Genomic DNA, 22,220 nt, shown 5'->3' with positions numbered 1-22,220 from the left:
TGTTGAGACTATTTCTGAAAGTAGGGGACAGAAAATTTTTTTTCACATTTTACCTTCTATGATTCTGTAATGTTTTACTTATACAAGAGATTGTTATAATATATAAAACGTAATTATTAAAAGAGGAAATAAATTATGTTAAAAACAGAAAACTATGGTTACCAAAGTCACTATGATGATGGTTTTTAAATGGTGCTATTGGAGAGCATATGAGGGGTGCATTAATCTAGTGTGGGCTCAGGGAAATGGCATCTAGAAAACAAGTGACATTGTCATTGAATAATTGGAATTAATGAAAAAATGGATTTCATGATATAAAATATAAATCTAGACAGAAAATGAAAATATGAGGTCACTAGCACATATTGATACTAATTGGAATCATCAAATGTGATGAACTCAGCAAAGTGGATACTATGAGAATCCTGAGAAATAACCACCAAAAAAAAAAAAAAAAAACCAGTTACAGGATGAGCAAATGAATAAAACACAACCAAGAGAGGAGGACTGAGAATGCTTGTCAAGGTAAACAGGAGTAAAATCTGTAATGTATGCCCTCTGAGAAACTTGAGTATCTGGAGAATGAAGTGTTGACGTAAAAAGAAACAGATACCAAATACACATAGCAAAGATTTATTGAGCCAATATGACAATTGCAACCAAGGAGACACATAAATCAGGTAGCCCTGGAAAATATGCTGTGAAGAGGGCCAGCATAGCTTAATGTTTCATAATCACAAGAACAGGAAAGGGTCAAAGGAGAGAGAGAGAAAGACAACCTGCCTAATTACTTCATCAGGCTTTCTGTTAGTTGTACATAATACATAGATTTGGAATTGTTATTAGGTTACATCTGACAAGCAGGGGTCTAGGGTAAGGGTAATAAAAAGTATTCTAGATTATTTTATGGCTTTCTGGTGCCATTATGGCGACTTCTAAGTAAAATGGTCTTATGACAACATTTTCCAGGACAGGTGGACATGATTATGGACTTACCCCGGATCTCCTCAAGGCACTATAATTTAGCTGACCTGGTCAGAGCAGATCCTTTTGGTTATCAGAGGGAATGACTGAGGTTTCAAATATCGCCCAGTGATTATGCAAGATCAGTATTAAAATGTGTCTATTGGTTATCTAACTAAGAAGTCAATGGTGAATGTCAGGGGTAAAAAGCAATTTCTGCTGAGACTGGTCAAAATCTACGCTGAAGTGAGTTATTAAATCCATGTGAATATACAAATGGAGAAAGTAGGTGTAGGTCGTCTTTTATGAAGTTTGGTGATAAGAGGGAGAGGAGCAGGAAGAGAGAGGAGAAGAGATGGGTCTTAGGAGTTGAATGTTATGATCAATTCATGGTTTCTTTACTGCTACTGTTGTTTTGATGAAGTAATTTTTTATTCTTAAATGTCTTAAGATGGGGGAGAGTTGGGCATGTTTAAATCTGGATAGGGAGAAGCCAGAAAGCAGAAGAGGTTGATAGTACAGCAAAGAAAAAAGAAGAATGGACCAAGGAGAAAGCAAAGAATAGGATTATCCTCTGATGGGGCGCCACTATCACTGAAAGGAAGGATGAAAGAATTAAGTGCTCTTCAAGTCAGTAGGCAGAAAATGGAGGTATATTTTTGGCTGAAACCGTATATTTATATATGTTGCCTCTAATACTCACTGTGTCATATCTTTGGTGGGACACATTAATTATATAGATCAGAAGACAAAGATTAGCTCGCAACTGAAAACTGTAATGTATGAATATGAATACAGGCAGTAATTATCAGGAAGTGAGTACATTGGGTACTGCAAGATTTCTGTTTATCTGGTCTACTTTTATTTAAGACAAAACTTTGCTTTGTTCCCAAGCACAAAGTACACTAAATAAACTTATGAATGCTAGCAGACATGCTTACTTAAAAACAACATTTTAGTTTCTGTTCTCACTGTCCCACCAGGTGTCAGTATCGCACTACAGGACTCATGCCTCTCGATGCCGATGGTCCAAAATCTGTTATGGCACCTGTTATTAGAAACCAAAAATACACCAAAAGGACAGGAATATAAAATTAACAATGATTTACTGCTTATTACCAAACTATTAGAAGACAGGAGATCAAATGTGCACATCACAAAGAAATTATTAAGTTTTGCAATGTTGGATATGCTAATTACTTTGAATAGATCATCACGCATTGTATACATGTATTAAAATATAACTCTGTACCCCACAAACATGTACAATCAATATGTTTCAGTAAAAATGTTTTTAAAAAAAATAAAAAATAATTGAGTGAATGAATAGATAAAATAAAGATCTGTTTTCCTCTGCAGCTGTTCTCTCCTTAATCTACTCCCAGGAATTGTCATTAATAAGTCATTTTTATCTTCTAAAAACTGTGGAAGCCACTCTATTTTAGTCCTATCTATGGGGAAATAATCTGGTCAGAGGAATGGGTGATACTAAAAGGAACTACTGAATAGCTCTGTACGGTGATTTCTTGTAGAGGAAAAGTAGTGGAGCACTGAGATTTGATTCAGTATGAGCTACTATTAAGTATCTCAAGCTCTTGGTTCACTGAAAAGGCCATGGAATGTATATCCTCTTCTCCCCTGGCTACATCTCATTTTGCCCAAGGACACAAGGCAGAACATATTGTCACCTGAACTTACTGCATTATTCCAATGAAACAACTGTTGCAAATTAGATGTGACCAGGATTCTGAAGAGAAGGACTCCTTTGCCATTCACTAGCTTTAGGATCCAGAACAACCATTTAATTTCTCTGAACCTCATCTGTAAAAGATTGAATGTATTCTATCCTCTCTTTCTCAGGGCTATTTCTGTGTAGCCCACAATTACAGAAGCAAACCCTTGACTGTTATTTCTCAACCCTTCCAAATGCTGCAGGGTCAAAAATATATCCATGCCTAATTAAATCTAAATCTGGATCCTCTCCATTAGAAGCTTCCTTTCAGAGTCTAAAATTTTAAGATGAATCTTGCTTGAGGGAAGTTGCAGGGCAGGCATTTTGAGAAGGGGACTAAGTCAGCCAACAGTCTGACTTCAGTCAGAGAGCCTTTGCTGTGAATAGGGGTCCCAGTTAGCCTTTTGCTATTGACTACAATGTGCCAGGAATTGTAGGCAAAACATAAAAACATCCTAATTGGGTCTCTCCCCATAAAGCTTTAGTCGGAGCAAAAAGGTGACATTAGAGTCACAAGTACATTCTCTCTAATCAGACTGACTGGTATTGGATTCTAGCTCCATCACTTACTTACAAGCTATGTGACTTTTAACAATTTGCCTAATCTTTTTATACTTTGGATTCCCCTTGTATAATATTCCAATATATAAAATCATAATAATTATAAACTTGTAGTAACCAACCTAGAATGTTTTTGAGTACTGAGTGGACTAATGCCTGTAAAGAGTCCAGAAGAATGCCTGGCACAGAGTAAACACTCAATTAATGCATGCTATTATTATTGAGATGGAATGAAAAACAATATTCTGCCTTGGCTCCTTCCTTGAACTTTACACAGAATGAACTTTAGCAGCTGGTGGATCTCTCATCATTGTCAGAAAAGTAGTGTTCTGGGTAATTTAGGGTAGTTTTTGAGAATACTCATAAGACTACTTCACCATCAATAAATATGTATAACTGCATCTGTTGGGATTTTTCTCATTAAAATGAAAAATTGTAGAGCCAACAGAGTAAAGAGTTCAATTATTATATTGCAAATATCAATACTTCTTAAACATTACACCAGAACTGAAATTTAAAAATCTGTTCTGAAAATTACAGCCATACTATTCTAAGTTCTGCTCAAGTGACAGGTGTGAGAAAGACTAATTGTTAACTCTGCACACACAATGGCTTTATTTAGGAAATGTTTTTCCTAAATGTAAATGCGATATGCATTTAAGAAGCACTTGTGTAGAAATCACCAATAAAACAACAAGTGTAACTTAGAAGTGAAAATGGCCACATGAGTGCCAGGCAAGCACCTTTCAGCATATACAGTGCAGACATTTCTAGATTCTAGGTGCATTTGGCTCAAGCACATTTGGAATTTATGTGAACTCTTTATTTTTAACTTATTTTTTCATTGACAAATAAAAATGATATACGTTTATGGTGTACAACATGATGTTTATATAACTATATTTAAACATTGTGGACTGATTAAATCAAGCTAGTTAAGATATTCATCACCTCACATACTTATCACTCTTTTGTGGCGAGAGGATGTAAGATCTCTTGTCATAGGAATTTTCAAGTGTACAATGTATTAATAAACATAGTCACATGCTGTACAACAAATCTTCAAAACTTACTCTGGAACTAGAATTTTGCATAAACTCTTTATTGAGACTTTTGCTTAACATATATCTGTCATTATGAAGAACAGCTTGGCCCTACAGCACATACCAAGGGCTGCCATAGGCCACTGTGATAGGACGAGATCTCTAGAAGCAGAGCCTGAGACAGATTTTTGATTGAGGGCGTGCTGTCAGGAGAAACCTGTAAGAAAGCAAGTGAAGCAGCATCGGGTGGGGGAAGCAGCTAAGAAGTCTATTTTTGGCCTTATCCCACAGGGAATTGGGATGGAAAGTTACCACAAATTTGTTTCCCCCTATCAGTCACCATTGGCTGTGGGTTATCCCCAGGGGACGTGTAGAACTCCACAGGAATCTCTGAGCTACGTGGCTCTAGTCAGCTGAGGGAATTCACCTAGAAGAATGAAGCTGTGAGTCATTAGCAGACAAGATTCACAGTTGATAGGGGAGCTACAAGACTTCACTAGCTTGGGAAAGGTGAGCTGGGCTGGGCACCAGCAGCATCTGCTATGCCATCACACACAAGACATTACCAGGTGGCATGGACAAAATCAGTCATTAGGGAATGACAGCTCTACCTCTCTTCATTCTAACATCCATGATCTGCTTCCTAGCATCATCGTTGTGCTATGTGGACTTTTATCTGTACTATAATATTAACTGTTATGTCACCTGCTTATAATTTAGTTGTTGCTTACAGATCTACCCAGTCATGACAGCCAATGCTAACCAGTTGATGCTAAGGCTCCTTGAAAATTAAGAAGGAACAGGGAATCACCTACATTTCAGAATAAAGGGGACATAATCTTCAAAGCCACTGGTAAGGCTAATGATCCCACTGGTTTTCTAACTCTTCCACCTTCTGTCTGTCTTTCACTTGTTTCCGGTCAATCATCTCTACCATTTTCCCACTTAAAATGGTGTAGTATTTTATGAATATGGAACAGGATACAGTGGTACAGATTAGTGTTTTTGCATGGTGCTGAAATATTATAATCTTGTCTTAACATATTTTTTAGTTAGAAAATTACTTTGACATTTGTTTTTAGGGGCTGTGCTTTTTCAAAAATCTGTTTCAAGGTTTGTCAATAAGAGCCTCGATATGCACATAGATGGGCATTTAAGGTGAAAATCAATGCAAACTGCTCAGGAAATCTTGACACCATAGGGAGAACAAGGTAAACATTCCCAAGGTCAATTTCAGAGTCTTGTTTGAGGATACTTAATACTCTTAACATTTGCATGTCTAGTTACATGAAGTAATATTTTATTGTTCTTATATGTTGAATTTTTAAGACATAACCACTTGAGTGAGAAGCAAACATTTGTTATGATATGTAATTAAAATTTGAATAATAAATATTTGAGACATACATTAGAGTTGCAACTTCTATTTAGTGTTTTGATTACTTGCTTACTTTCCTCTCTCTTGCTGACAAATTATTACACAATTTCTTATGCTTCTGGAAGCTGAAGATACTGATATATTTTTGACAGTGTGACAAGCTAACATGGAGAAAGTAAGTGTCAGCTGTGAGTTTGTGATGCAATACCTTCTTGCATCTTCAAATAGTTTGCATGAACTAGGCATTTTCTACTATCTTGGCTCTCTGAAATGAGCTGATCAATACTTATTTATAAATTGGCTGCATGTTATTCTTATACTTACCAACATATCAAATATAATTTGAATTTAGAGTTGATTTTCACTTCTTTTGCATTAATTCAACTGGCTTTACAAAAAGGAAAATGTCAGATAATGTGGATATGGAAAGGAAGGCATAATTCCCCCAAAAGGATGTTCCCATATCCACAGCAAGAATAATCTGTCCTGTTGGACATCAAATGAGTACAGATGCCTCCAGCACCTGCTTGGCTAATGACTGTTGCCCACTTTGCCTCAGATAAGTCAAACACCCTCTCCACAATTCAATTTAATCATATAGACAATGAAAGTAATAATGCCTTTCTCTTAGATTGACAATGTTTGGTAAGGTAAAATTGCTATATGAATGTATGGTATTGCTGTTCTTTCATGAAATGGGGAAATATGGATATGTAGGAGGTTAATTGGGAGACTGCCACAGAAGAATTCAAATGTTTCTCGTAGGACTCCATTCACTTTTTCAGGCTTCAGATAAACTGAGTCATATTCTCTTCAAAAGAGGGTACTTTATTAACATTCCTCAAAATGCTTATTTTGAGCACAGCCTGACTGAAGTAGAACTAGTTGGAGAAGAGACTACTTAAGGGGATATGGATACTGTTTGCAGAGACCCAAGGCTATTTTTTTTGTATCAAACAATACATCATATTATGAAGTCCTGGAGGAAATGAAGATGTAAGCCTTACAGATTTTACCATGTTGCTAGTAATTAAAAAGCAAAATATATGTAAACAGAAGGAAAATAGAAATAAATACAACATTTAAAAAATATTGTCTCCAATCTATTATACGTTTAACTGAATATAATTTTTAAAAAACCTTAGAGCAGTTAGGTACATATAAATACAGAGTTAAATATACAGTTAACCACCCATAAACATGTAAGCGTGTGTGTGTATGGGGATGTGTATGTGTGTTTGTGTGTATATAAGTTGCATTAAAATCCATTGCCCTACCAAAGGAAATGCTAAAGAAAATATGCTATCTTATAAAATCTTTAATTCATTCTTAATCTTTTTTTACCTGATCTATAAAGAATGGTAACAAAACCCCATTATTTTTGCTTAAATCTACTTATAAACTATCCAGACCTTTCATTTCTTAAAAGCTAACAATTAGAAGACCCAGCAGGTTGACCTCACAGCCGCCGCCCAACTCCATCCCCAGCCCCGGCCAGCGTGTGCCAATCAGAGAGGCGCTCAGCTGGAGAGGCCCAAGATCTGCAGAGACCACGCAGCATGTGGTGCCAGGGCATGACCCAGCAGGAAGGCCTTGCCACCACCACCCAACTCCATCCCCAGCCCCGCCAAGTGCGGGCCAATCAGAGAGGTGCCCAGCCAGAGAGGCCCATGATCCTCAGAGACTACACACCCTGCAGTGCCAGCATGCAACACAGCAGGTAAGCCTTGCCACCACCTCCCAACTCCATCCCCAGACTGCCGAGTGCATGCTGACCAGAGAGGCACCTACCTGAGAGGCCCAAGATCTGAAGCAAGCACACACTGGAGGAACTAGTGGGCAACCAAGCAGACACTGAGGCAGCCATACCAAGTTGGCAGCCCCAGCAGCATCCTAGCCAGACAATAGTGTCAAACCAGAAATATAAAAAATCAAGAAAGTACACTACCAAAGGGTAATAACTCTCCAGATCTAGATCCTATAGAACAAGAAGCCCTTGAAATCTGACAAGGAATATCAAGTGATAATTCTAAGGAAACTAAATGGACACAAGAAAACTCAGCTAGACAACATGATGAAATGAGGAAAAGTATACAGGACCTGAAAGAATAAATGTACAAGGAAATCAATGCCCTGAAAAAGAAGGTAGCAGAGTTTGCAGAGCTGAAGAATTCATTCAACCAAATAAAAAACACAACAGAGAGTTTAAACAGCAGGCTAGCAGAAGCAGAAGAGAGAACTTCAGACCTTGAAGATAGGCTGTTTGAAATAACACTGGCAGACAAAAAAAAAAAAAAAGAAAGAAAGAAAAAAGAATTAAAAACATAGAAAAAAATCTAAGAGAGATATCAGACAACCTTAAGTGCTCAAATATCCAAGTCAAGGGTATTCCAGAAGGGGAGGAAAGAGGAGATTACATTGAAAACATATTTAACAAAATAGTGGCAGAAAACTTCCCAGGTATAGGAAAAGAAACATATCTTCAGATTGATTCAGGAAGCTCATAGAACCCCAAATCTATTCAGCCCAAAAAGGTCTTCTCCAAGACATGTTATAGTCAAATTGGCAAAACTCAAAGACAAAGAGAGAATCTTAAAAGCAGCAAGAGAAGCATCAAATCACCTATAAGGGAGCCCCAATCAGACTAACATCAGACTTTTCATCACAAACCCTAAAAGCCAGAAAGGAATGGGATGATATATTCAAAATACTAAAAGACAGAGATTCCCAGCCAAGAATACTCTACCCTGCAAGGCTGTCCTTCCAAAATGAAGGGCAAATAGTATATTTCTCAGACAAACAAAAACTGCATGAGTTCACTACCACATGACCACCCTTACAGGAAATTCTCAAGGGAGTACTGGGTTTGGTACCTGAAAAATAACTACCACTGCCATAAAAATTCAAGAAAAATTAAAACCCACTAGTAAAATAAAAGTGGCAACAATGAAGAGAAAAAAAAAGTTTAACAACAATCCAAGGAACTAACAGATACAGAAAACAAACACTAAATCAGAAAGAAAGGAACAAAAGACACTTAAGACAGCCAAACAAAAATCAATAAAATGCTAGGAGTAAATCAACACTTTTCAATAGCAGCTCTTAATGTAAAAGGATTAAATTCCCCAATCAAAAGACACAGACTGGCTGACTGGATTAAAAAGGAGGACCCAACTATATGCTGCCTTCAAGAGACCCACCTCACTCATAAAGACTCACATAGACTAAGAGTGAAAGGATGGAAAAAGATTTACCATGGAAACAGAATGAAAAACCAGCTGGAGTAGCTATTCTTATATCTGATAAAATAGACTTTAAACTAAAAGCCATAAAAAGAGATAATGAGGGCCACTACATAATGATAAAATGATTGATCCATTAAGAAGACATAACTATCATAAATATATACACACCAAATGTTGGAGCAGCCAGACTTATAAAGCAAACTCTACTAGACCTAAAGAAGGAAATAGACACTAATATCATAATAGTAGGGGACCTAAATACCCCACTATCAATATTGGACAGATCATCTAGACAAAAAATCAGCAGAGAAACACAAGATCTAAACAACACTCTAGACCAATTGGACTTGGCAGATATCTACAGAACATTCCATCCAACAATCTCAGAATATTCATTCTTCTCATCAGCACATGGATCCTTTTCCAGGATAGATCACAAATGGGATAAATCACATGTTAGGTCACAAATCAAGTCTCAACAAATTTAAAAAAATTGGAATTATCCCATGTATTTTTTCAGACCACAATGGATTAAAATTAGAAATCAATAACAAACAAAATTCTTGCAACTATACAAACACATGGAAATTAAACAGCATTCTACTTAATGACATATGGGATCATGAAGAAATCAAACAGGAAATCAAAAATTTTATTGAAACTAATGAAAACGATGATTCATATGAAAATCTGTGGGATACTGCAAAAGCAGTACAAGGGGGAAATTTATCACATTAAGTGCTTACTTCAGAAGATGGAAAGATGGCAAGTGAACAACCGAATACTTTACCTTAAAGAACTAGAAAAACAAGAACAATCCAAACCCAAAGTTAGCAGACAGAAAGAAATCATTAAGATGAGAGCAGAACTTAATGAAATTGAAACCCAGAAAACAATACAAAAGATCAATGAATCAAAAAGTTGGTATTTGAAAAGATAAATAAAATTGACAAACCATTAGCATGGCTAACTAAAAAAAGAAGACAGAAGATCCAAATGACAAAAATAAGAAATGAAAAAGATGATATTACAACTGATACATCTGAAATACAAGGAATCATTTGAGACTGCTATAAACAATGAAATACCAACAAATTTGAAAATCTGGAGGAAATGGATAAATTTGTGGACATACACAAGCTACCAAAACTGAGCCAAGATGATGTAGAAAATCTGAACAGACCAATAACAATAAAAGAGAATGAAGCTGTTATCAGAGGGCTCCCAACAAAGAAAAGCCCAGGACCAGACGGATTCACAGGAGAATTTTACAAAACAATCAAAGAGGAATTGACACCAATTATCTACAAACTATTCCAAAAGATTGAAGCAGAGGCATTTCTCCCAAACTCATTCTATGAAGCACACTTCACCCTGATACCAAAACCAGGTAAAGATACAACTAAAAAAGAAAACTCCAAGCCAATATCCTTGATGAGTATGGATGCAAAAATCCTCAATAAAATAATAGCTAACAGAATACAGCAAAACATATGCAAAATTATACACCATGATCAAGTGGGATTCATCCCAGGGGTTCAAGGTTGGTTCAACATACGTAAATCAATAAATGTGATACACCATATCAATAAAATAAAAAACAAAGACCATATGATCATCTCTATAGATGCTGAAAAAGCATTTGATAAAATTCAACTTTCATTCCTGATAAAGACTCTCTATAAGTTAGGTATAGATGGAAAGTATCTCAGCATAATTAAAGCCAAGTATGACAAACCCACTGCCAATATCATCTTGAATGGGGAAAAGCTGAAAGCTTTACCTTTACGACAGGAACTAGACAAGGATGCCCACTCTCACCACTCCTATTCAGCATGGTGTTAGAAGTACTAGCCAGAGCAATCCAAGAAGAGAAGGAAATAAAGGGCATCCAGATTGTAAAACAGGAAATCAAACTGTTCCTCTTTGCAGATGACATTATCCTATAAATCAAACAGCCTAAAGCCTCTACAGAAAAACTCTTGGAGTTGATAAATGATTTCAGCAAAATAGTAGGATACAAAATCAACACACAAAAATCAGTAGCATATCTATTCTCCAATAGTGAGCATGCACAAAGGGAAATCAAGAAAGCTAGCCTATTTATAATAGCCACCAAAAAAATAAAATACTTAGGAATTGAGTTAACCAAGCATGTGAAAAATCTCTATAATGAGAACTACAAACCACTGCTGAGAGAACTTAAAGAGGATACAAGAAGATGGAAAGATATCCCATACTCTTGTATTGGAAGAATCAACATTGTGGAAATGTCCATACTACCCAAAGTGATATACAAATTCAATGCAATCCCCATCTAAATTCCAATGATATTTTTGTCAGAAATGGTAAAAACTATCCAGACATTTATATGGAATAACAGAAGACCATGCTTAGCCAAAGCAATTCTCAGCAAAAAAAAAAATAATAATAAAGCTGGAGGCATAACACTACCTGACTTTAAACTATACTACAGAGCTATAATAACCAAACAGCATGGCACTGGCATAAAAACAGACACACTGATAAATGGAATAGAGTAGATAATCCAGAAATCAACCCACACACCTGTAGCCATCTGATCTTTAATGAAGGCACCAAGCCTATACACTATACAAATGGTGCTGGTATAACTGGATATCCATATGTAGGGAATCAAACTAGACCCATAACTCTTACCATATACTAAAATCAACTCAAAGTGGATTAAAGAATTAAATATACACCCTGAAACAATAAAACTTCTTAAAGAAAACATAAGAGAAACACTTCAGGAAGTAGGACTGGGCACAGACTTCATGAATTTGACCCCCAAAGCATGGGCAACCTAAGGAAAAATAAACAAATGGGATTATATCAAACTAAAAAGCTTCTACACAGCAAAAGAAACAATTAACAGAGTGAGAAGAAAACCAACAGATTGGGAGAAAATATTTGCAATATATACATCTGACAAAGGATTAATATCCAGAATATACAAGGAACTGAAACAACTTTACAACAAAAAACCAAATAACCCAATTAAAAAATGGGCAAAAGAGCTAAATAGGCATTTCTCAAAGGAAGATACATGAATGGCCAACAGACACATGAAAAATACTCAACATCACTCAGCATTCAGGAAATGCAAATGAAAACCACACTGAGATACCATCTCACCCCAGTTAGGATGGCTAATATCCAAAAGACTGAATGATAAATGCTGGTGAGGTTGCATAGAAAAAGGAACTCTTATACATTGTCGCAAAATGGTGGGACTGCAAAATGGTGCGGCCTCTATGGAAAATGATATGGGGTTTCCTCAAACACCTGCAGGTACATCTACCATATGACCCAGCTATCCCACTGCTGGGATTATACCCAGAGGAATGGAAATCATCAAGTCGAAGGTATACCTGTTTCCCAATGTTTATCACAGCACTCTTTACAATAGCCAAGAGTTGAAACCAGCCCAAATGTCCATCATCAGATGAGTGGATATGGAAAATGTGGTATATCTACACAATGGAATACTACTCAGCTATGAAAAAGAATGGAATACTACCATTTGCAACAATATGGATGGACTAGAGAGAATTATATTAAGTGAAACGAGTCAGACACAGAAAGAGAAATACATCTTCTCACTTATTTGTGGGAGCTAAAAATAAATAAATAAATACACAAACAACCTGGGGGTGGGGGAGAAGAAGACACAACAATTATGATTCCTTGAAGTTGATACGACAAGCAAAGAGAAAGGAGATTGTTGGTAGGGAGGGGGGAGAGGGAGGAAGGAGGAAGGTTTCAGTAACGGGCCACAATAATCAATCACATTGTATATTGACAAAATAATTTTTAAAAATAAAATTAAATAAAAAATAGAGGTACTGTGGGAAAAAAAAGCCAACAATTAGAAAACCCTGGGAAGCAGTCTCTTAGATTGTTCGATTTTGAGTAATTCCCCAGATTTAAAAAAAATTAATTTACTAACTCTGTGTCCTCTCCTGATGGGACATTTCCTCATACAATTTGTTACTTAAATCCAGGTGCTCAGTGAGAATTGTTATTAGTGAGAACTCTAAGCTTGCCCAGGGTTTGACACCATCTCAATGTGGCCAGTTCTCCTTTGCCTCTCTTTGGGGCACGTGTTCAATCACAATGCCCTTCCTCCTTGATCCAGTCTTTACATCAGTTTTTACATTTGAAACTTTTCTTGGGTGATTATTTTTCTACACAGGCCTAGGGAATGTGAACTGTTTCTAAGCTGTACACTGGGCTCGTAAGCAAAGTTTTCTAATTGGCAAATAAGAAAACTTCTTGGTTCCAGGCTTTAAACAAGGATATTAGTTTTAACATTCAACCAGGCTAGGAGCCTGAGCTCTTGACTCCTTTCTCCTCATACCCAGTCTTAATATCTGCGAGTTGCTCAGCTTTCAGTCTGTGCTGTGGCTTTGAGTTCTGCCTTCATTTCTGGCTCCTGAAGATTTTAGTTTGACTCCTCTGAGCTACTATTTACACAACTGTCAACAAAGACCACATGTTTTCAAACCTGTCTTTAGGATGAGAAAACTTTCTTTAGGTTGTGTTCTCACCATCATTTTGGGTAGAAATTTAGCTTACTCTCTCTATAGTAGGAAGAGATATCTTAATTTCCTATGTTGTTGTAAGTCTCTTTGATACTATCAAACACTGGTTTAAAAAATATTTAAATGGCAGAATTTCATTCGTTTTTATAGCTGAGTAGTATTCCATTGTGTAGATGTACCACATTTTCCATATCCACTCATCCGATGATGGACATTTGGGCTGGATCAACAAAATAAAATTTAAAAAAATAAAATAAAATAAAAATAAAAAATATTTAAATCACTAAAAGATATATTCTAATGTGTCCAATTTTTTTTTTTAATCCAACCTATTTCAGATATATGAAAAGAAAAGAAGAAGAGTTTTGTTTGAAAGAAGCATTAGTCCTCCACTGGGCTAGACTCCAAACCAAAATATTTGGTCAGAAAGAAGCAGCTTAAATCAACTTTGGGCTGGTTAATGCCACTTCCATTGGACAGGTGACAAATCTTAGACATCAAGCCAAGACCACAAAGGAGGAAGTATCAAGAAGAACCCAACTGTCCCAACTTATGGTGCAATGCTTACTGGAATATACTGATTTTCCCAATGAAGTAGTACGGAGATTGTGCAGTAGGGCTGGTTTGGAGCTTATTTCACAAAGTGGAGCACATCCAAGAAGCTAAGATTCCATATCGTAAGAATAGAAGTCAGCATTTTTTTTGACAATTTCTAACCACCACAGCCATGAAAAAAACCCCAAAAACAAACAAACAAACAAACAAAACTTTGGTTCTCTCAAAATCTGGTAGCTCCTGTAAAATCCCTTTCTCAAATGGAGTCCTCTCTGTCTATCAAAGGAGACCATCCTATCATCCTACCTGCAGGATCTCCAGAAACCCATAATCTTTAATCCTCCTCCTTCTCAGCTTTGAAACTCTAGACTGTGATATGTAATTTATCAACCATGAGTATCCCTAACTCTAGAAGACAGAATCTACTATTGACAATCCCTCTTCTTTCATCCCACTTCTTACACATTATAGTAATCTCAACACCAATGTGTTTATTCACATCTGCCTGATATATTAACTCTTCCAGGAGAAACTAACACTATGTCAGAAATCCTCGCCCCTGTCTGTTTTAAGTGGTAAACTAATAAAGTTCCTTTAATGCCTTATATATATTTAAAAAGGGAGACTTATTATTTAAAATGAAAACAATAGAATTTGGAAAACTTTTTTTTTTCAGGAATAGAAATTTTCTCCCTCCATGTAAACTGAAGTTGTAACTTTAGTTATCACCAGGTAGTAGCTTGTGCACCCTATATGAAAGGAATGGTGGTACATATGCATAAGATGGAAAGATTATCTTAGGATCTGGAGCCATAATAAAGCACAACACGGTTGGGCACTGATAGATGATACAGCATATCATTTCAGCCAAATAATTATAACCTCTTGATCTCATCTTGACTGTATTGAAAAACTGCATAGAGAGAAAAACAGAAGGAATTTTTTAAAAGGTCAGGATCAAAAGAGGGGGGTGGAGGAAAGTGGAAGTAGCTTACAGATAATTTTCATCATGGAATGAATGAATGAAATTCGTTTTCTCTGAAGAGACCAAAAAAGTTCTCTGAGTCAGAAAAAAGATCTGTATAGGATTGGTTATATTTGCATTCAAGGCCTAAAGCTACCTTTACATTAAACTGTTAGTGCACTGCCCAATGTAATATCTGAACGAAAGCATAATGTGAAAGAAATTTTGTTAAGTTTGGAAAGGAAAATATATTTTTTCAACAACCACAGCAATAACAGTAGTTCTTTACTGTTTTAATATTTAATGATTCACCTCTAGAAGTCAAGATTTTTTTTTTTTTTAATGTGTGTATACACCCCATCATGACTCCTTCCGGACACTTGAAAGTTTAGCTTAATTTAGATCATCACTTCAATTTTACATGACTTTCTTATTAGTTTTAAGGAATGACTAAAGTAAACATTTATTTCTTTTAATACTTGTACACAAAGAAGGTATATCTTTTAAAATATGGAATAAGGCATATACTACAGAAGTAAAAGTCAAAGGAAAGGGTAATATGAAAAGGAGGATGGAAAGAGATAAAATCATGGGGCATAATTTCTCAGTTGTAGATTCAGATGAAAGTTTATCTAGAAACATTACAGGGTTCTAATAAACGCTAGTATTATTGATAACAAATAAAGTGGTGATGAAAATAGCAGTAATTTCATTGTAATACTTGTAGGAGGGCAGACAGTGAACTTGGTTCCTATCTCTTTGGCTTTTAACCTGAGTCTAAGCACACCCCAAGGAGTGGGCACTTCAGGTACACTGGAGAAAAGGGAAGAAGTGCCTATGGAAAAACTGTAGTCTTTATGGCTGAAGAACTAGAAAAGAGAAGCCAGGGAACCACGAACACTGAACAAAGTGCGGGGATCAATAAAAGACTGATCTGACCCTGATATGAAACAGGTGTTGAAACTAACAGAGAGTGTTGGTTAATTTTTTATTTCAACTCATTTAGACCACATCTGGGATGCCCAGTTATCTGGTTAGACATTATTTCTGGGTGTGTCTGTGAGGGTGTTACTGGAAAATATTAGTATTTAAAATGGTGAACTGAATAAAGCAAATGACCCTCTGCAATGGTGTTGGGTATTGGCCAATCTGTTGAGAGCCCGAATGGGACAAAAAGTTGAAGGAAGGTTGGATTTCCTCAGCCTGCCCGAAGAACTGAGACATCAATCTTCACCTCATCACAGTGCTCCTGGTTCTCAGGCCCTCAGACTCAGACTAGAATCTACACCATCAGCTCTCCAGCCCCCAGGCCACCAACTTCCCTGTGTCTCCAGCTTGCAGATGGCAGATGTGGGACTTAGCCTCCATAATCAAGTGAGCCAATATCTTATAATAAATCTCTTTGTGTATATATACATATATACATATGTGAGGATACTTCATAAAGTCATGAAAAGATTGGCATTATCTATTAATTCTATTTTTTTCCATGAACTTTTTGAAGTAATCTCATGCGCGTGCACGCATGTGTGTACATTACTGGTTCTGTTTTTCTGGAGAACCCTAATACAGATAATATGTTTAAAGTGAATTTTAAACTATCCGCAATAAAATACAAGAAAACATTTTTTTGAATGCATGAAAATATCAGATGAATGGAAAGTCTCAGCAGAAAATAAAAAATATACAAAAGAACTACATGGGAAGTCTAGAACTGAAAAACATAACTTCTGAAATAAAAAAATTAACTGAATGACTCAGTCTAATGAACCTGACAGAGGAAAGAGTAAGTCAACTTGAAGATAGTTCAATATAAATTATCCAAAGTAAAAAACCAAAAAAAAAAAGGATAAAAATAAATTAATAGAGCCTCTAGCATATATTAGATCATATCAAACAGTCAAATATAATTAGATTATCAAAAGGAGACAACCTCTTGAAACCATGGGGGCCAGAAGAGAGTGGAAAAACATCTCACATTGCTGAAAGAAGAAAAAATGTGAATCTAAAATTCTATATTTGGAAAAAAAATTATTCAAGGATAAATTTGTACAACCTAAAAAAAGAATGAAAATAAAATAAGGACATTTTCAGATAAAATAAAACTAAGAGATATTGCCAGTAGATCTGTCCTATAAGAAATGCTGAAGGAATTTCTTCAGGTTGAAGGGAAAAATGATAGTTGATAACTCAGATCCTCAGAAAAAAATGAAGAACATTAGAAAATAGTAAATATCTGGAAATATTTTAGAAATCATGTTTGTTTTTTATTTTAATTTGTTTATAAATCACATAAAAGTTTTAAAGTATTATATTGTGAGTTTTATAATGTTCATAGATGTACTATGTATAATAACTACTCGTAAAAGGCAGGGATGAAAGGTACATGTTTTAAGATTGCAAGGTTTCTATATTTCACTTGAAGTAGTTCATTACTAACTCTAAGAGAACTGTCCTTATGTTAGTGATGCATTTTACAAATTATGGGACAATCACAATAAAATAATGTATAAAAGAACAGCTAATAAATGAACAACAAGTTAAAATAAAATTCAAAACAATATTTTAATAACTTTTATAGAAGGGCAGAAAAAAAAGAAGTAGAAAATAATAAATAAATTGCTGAATCCATTATTTTCCTAAAAAATTGTCAACTTTATCATAGGCTTCTGAATTATCTTGATTATAGTTTTTAAACTGGGTGCAGAATGACACTCACTTTTCTATTTTACAATTAGGTGGCCGAAAGAAAGTGAAAGTAAATGTCTTCTCCTGAGTCAAACTTAGAAAGTGTAAGATAATTATTTGTTGTCCAAAGAAGATAAATGGGTTTTGATTTCATAAATCAATTCCAGTTGTTGGCAGGTGAACTGTTATATTTAGCAATGAATTAAGCACAGAGAATGTATGAATCTATTTGCCTAAAATAATGATTCTAACTAGTTACAGATCTTTGGTTACTTACATGCTAACTACAAATATTTTGTTGAGAGAAGCTCTTTCCAAAAAGTTAATATGACCAGCGCTTTAACAAGAGCATTCTCATCAACATCAATATTTCCAAGATTGAAATTGATTCTATGTTTCCTTTTCTAACATGCAATTTACTTTAAAAGCTTCTAATCAAATAATGAACTTTTGCTTGGTGCTGAATATATTTTATAGAGGTCTTATACTACCTCACCCATTTTCTTCTAATAATAGTATTTATAGTTAGAAAAAAATGTTCTAAGACTTAGAGGAGGAAACTGAGACACAGATACATTAAGCAAATAGGCAAAGGTCACAAAGGCTGATGATAGCTGTTTTTCAGTAAAAAAAAAAGAAACCCAGCTAGAACACATGAAGGTACATTTGATTACTATAAAATTGTAAAGGAGAGAAAATCTAGGAACACTGCAAAATAAATTTCACATAAACTAAGTCACAAAATGTATCCATGTAGATGCACAATTAAAATAACTAGTATAAAAGGTCTAATTTAAATGCAATTTTTTCATGGTATAGCTTTTTTCATTCTTTCACTCTTAGTCTATGTGTGTCTTTACAGGTGAGGTGAGTCTCTTGAAAGCAGCATATTGTGGGGTCCATCTTTTTAATCCAGTCAGTCAGTCTGTGTCTTTTGAGTGGGGAATTTAATCCTTTTACATTTAGAGTTACTACTGAAAGATACTAAGAGTGAAAGGATGGAGAAAGATATACCAAGCAAATAGAATGAAAAACGAGCTGGAGTAGCTATTCTTATATCAGATAAAGTAGACTTTAAACCAAAAACCATAAAAAGAGACAAAGAAGGCCACTATATAATGATAAAAGGATCTGTCCATCAAGAAGACATAACAATAATAAATATATATGCATCCAACATCACAGCACCCAGAATTATAAAGCAAACACTATTAGATCTAAAGAATGAGATAGATGCTAACATCATAATAATGAGGGACCAGAACATCCCACTCTCAACATTGGACAGATCACCTAGGCAAAAAATCAACAGAGAAACACAAGTTCTAAACAACACTTTAGAACAAATGGACTTAGCAGATATCTACAGAACATTCCATCCAGCGACTTCAGAATATTCATTCTTCACATGGAATATTCTCCAGGATAGACCACATGTTAGGTCACAAATCAAGTCTCAACAAATTTTTTTAAAAATGGAATTATTGCATATATTTTTTCAGATCACAATGAATTAAAATTAGAAATCAATAATAAATGAAACTCTGGAAACTATACAAACACTTGGAAATTAAATAACATTCTACTTAATGAAATATGGGTCCAAGAAAAAATTAAACAGGAAATAAAAAATTTCTTGAAACTAATGAAAATAATGATATATCATACCAAAACCTGTGGGATACTACAAAAGCAGTACTAAGGGGGAATTTTATCATGTTAAATGCTTACTTCGGAAGAATGGAAAGATGACAAATAAACAACCTAACACTTTACCTTAAAGAACTAGAAAAACAAAAACAATCCATACCCAAAGTTAGCAGATGGAAAGAAATAATTAAGATCAGAGCAGAACTTAATGAAATTGAAACGTGAAAAACTATTCAAAAAATCAATAAAATAGAAAGGTGGTTTTCTGAAAGGATAAATAAAATTGACAAACCTTAGCAAAGCTAACTAAGAAAAGAAGACAGAAGACCAAAATAACAAAAATTAGAAATGGAAAAGGTGATATTACAACAGATACCACAGAAACACAAGGAATCATTAGAGACTCCTACAAACAACTATATGCCAACAAATTTGAAAATCTGGAGGAAATGGATAAATTTCTGGACACATACAAACTACCAAAACTGAGCCAAGAAGATATAGAAAATCTAAACAGACCATTAACAATAAAAGTGTTTGAAGCAGTTATGGGAAAGCTCCCAACAAAGAAAAGTCCAGCACTGGATGGGCTCATTGCAGAGTTCTACCAAACCTTAAAAAAAGGAATTGATGCCAATTATTTACAAACTATTTCAAAAGATTGAAACAGAGGCCATTCTCCCAAACTCATTCTATGAGACAACATCACCCTGATACCAAAACCAGACAAAGATACATCAAAAATAAAAAACTACAGGCTAAAATCCTTGATAAATATAGATGCTAAAATCCTCAATAAAATGCTAGCTAACAGAATACAGCAAAACATACACAAAATTATACAACATGATCAAGTGGGATTCATCCCAGGGATGCAAGATTGGTTCAACACATGCAAAACATTAAATGTGATACACCACATCAAAAAAAGCAAAGACAAAAACCATATGATCATTTCTATAGATACTCAAAAACCATTTGAAAACATTCAGCATTCTTTTATAATAAAGAGTCTCTACAAGTTAGGTATAGATGGAAAGTATCTCAACACAATTAAAGCAATATATGATAAGCCCACTGCCAATATCATCCTTAAAAACAGGAACTAGACAAGGATGCCCACTCTCACTACTCCTGTTCAACATAGTGTTGAAAGTGTTAGCCAGAACAGTCAGAGAAGAGAAGGAAATAAAGGGCATCCAGATTGGAAAACATGAAGTCAAACAGTCCCTGTTTGCTAATGATATGATCCTATATATTGAACAGCCCGAAGCCTTTACAAAAAACTCTTTGAGTTGATAAATGACTTCAGCCAAGTTGCAGGATACAAAATCAACACACAAAAATCAGTAGCATTTCTTTTCTCCAACAGTGAACATGCAGAAAAAGAAATCAAGAAAGCTAGCCCATGTACAACAGCCACCAAAAACAAACAAACAAACAAACAAAACTTATGAATAAAGTTAACCAAGGATGTGAAAAATCTCTGCAATGAGAACTACAAACCACTGTTGAGAGAAATTAAAGAGGACACAAGAAGATAGAAAGATATCCCATGCTCTTGGACTGGAAAAATTAACATTGTGAAAATGTCCATATTACCCAAAGTGTACAGATTCAATGCAATCCCCACCAAAATGCCAATGATATTTTTCTCAAAAATGGAAAAAACTATCCTATCATTGATATGGAAAAACAGAAGACCATGAATAGCCATAGCAGATCTGAGCAAAAAAAAAAAAAAAAAAAAAAAGCTGGAGCAATAACACTACCTGAGTTAAAACTATACTACAAAGATATAATATCCAAAACAGCATGGTACTGGCATAAAAACAGACACACAGATCAATGTGATAGACTAGAGAACCCAGAAATCAACCCATACACCTACAGCCATCTGATCTTTGACAAAGGCACCAAGTGTACACACTGGGGAAGAGATTGCCTCTTCAGCAAATGGTGCTGGGAAAACTGGATATTTATATAGTAGAATGAAACTATACCTATACCTCTCACCATATACCAAAATCAACTCAAATGGATTAAAGAATTAAATATACATCCTGAAACAATAAAGCTCCTTAAAGAAAAAATAGGGGAAACACTCCAGGAGGTAGGAGTTGGTGCAGACTTCATGAATATGACCCCAAAAGCTCAAGCAACCAAAGGAAAAATAAACAAGTGGGATTATATCAACTAAAAAGCTTCTGCACAGCAATATAAACAATCAACAGAGTGAAAAGACAACCAACAGAGTGGGAGAAAATATTTGCAAAATATACATCTGACAACAGATTAATATCCAGAATATACATGTAACTCAAACAGTCTTACAGCAAGAAAACAAATAACCCAATTAAAAAATTTGCAAAGGAGCTGAATAGACATTTCTCAAAGGAAGATATATGAATGGCCAACAGACACATGAAAAAATGCTCAACATCACTCAGCATTCAGGAAATGCAAATCAAATCCACTTGGAGATACCATCTCACTCCATTTAGGATGGCTAATATCCAAAAGACTGAGAATAATAAATGCTGGTGAGGTTGTGGAGAAAAAGGAACTCTCATACACTGTTGGTGGGGCTGCAAAATGGTGTAGCCTTTATGGAAAATGGTATGGAAGTTATTAAAACAATTACAGAGAGATCTACCATATGATCCAGCTATTCCACTGCTGGGAATATCACCAGAGGAATGGAAATCATCATGCTGAAGGGATATCTGTACTCCAGTGTTTATTGCAGCACTATTTCCAATAGCCAAGAGTTGGAATCAGCCCTTATGTCCATCATCAGATGAGTTGATATGGAAAATGTGGTATATCTACATAATGGAAAACTACTCTGCTATAAAAAGAATGAAATATTA

This window comes from Cynocephalus volans, chromosome 6, assembly GCF_027409185.1.
Source record: "Cynocephalus volans isolate mCynVol1 chromosome 6, mCynVol1.pri, whole genome shotgun sequence".
Classification (NCBI taxonomy): domain Eukaryota; kingdom Metazoa; phylum Chordata; class Mammalia; order Dermoptera; family Cynocephalidae; genus Cynocephalus; species Cynocephalus volans.
This window is presented reverse-complemented; position numbering follows the sequence as displayed.